This window comes from Eurytemora carolleeae, unplaced genomic scaffold (genome assembly GCF_000591075.1).
Source record: "Eurytemora carolleeae unplaced genomic scaffold, Eaff_2.0 scaffold193, whole genome shotgun sequence".
Classification (NCBI taxonomy): Eukaryota; Metazoa; Arthropoda; class Copepoda; order Calanoida; family Temoridae; genus Eurytemora; species Eurytemora carolleeae.
Window position 1 is genome coordinate 158,326 of NW_019396638.1, and position 529 is coordinate 158,854.

The window sequence follows — 529 nt, forward strand, 5'->3', positions numbered from 1 at the left end:
GGAGCCTAAAAACCTCCTTAAAACCATAGATTTTACTGATCCAGTGGGGGTTACTATGTCTCCGAACCCTCCCCCCCTGTATACGCCTCTGCACAAATAATCTTACTCCCTACCTCTGCTAAAATAAAGAGAAAGATTAATTGATTGAAAGGCTAAAACCTCCCAAAACATGTGGAATGCAAAGTATTACGGGGCATTGTCAGTAAATATGCGCACAACACCCGGTCCTTATTTCGCGAAACTTCTCGAATATTCTAATTAAAGTTAAAGTAAAATTTGAAGGCCTAACTTTGCTAAACTGAAGTAATATGATGTTTAAATGAATCAAAATGTCGAACATATTGTTGAGTTCCGTGACGACAGTTTCGATCCCCGAGGTTGTAAACGAAGAAAACATAATCTATTATATTATAACTGTTAAGGTAGGATATATTTATCATATTCCATAACATAGATAAAACATGATTTGTATAGTAAAATGATGATCTGTCCTAGAGAACGTTTTTTGGTATTAAACCTCACATGCTCA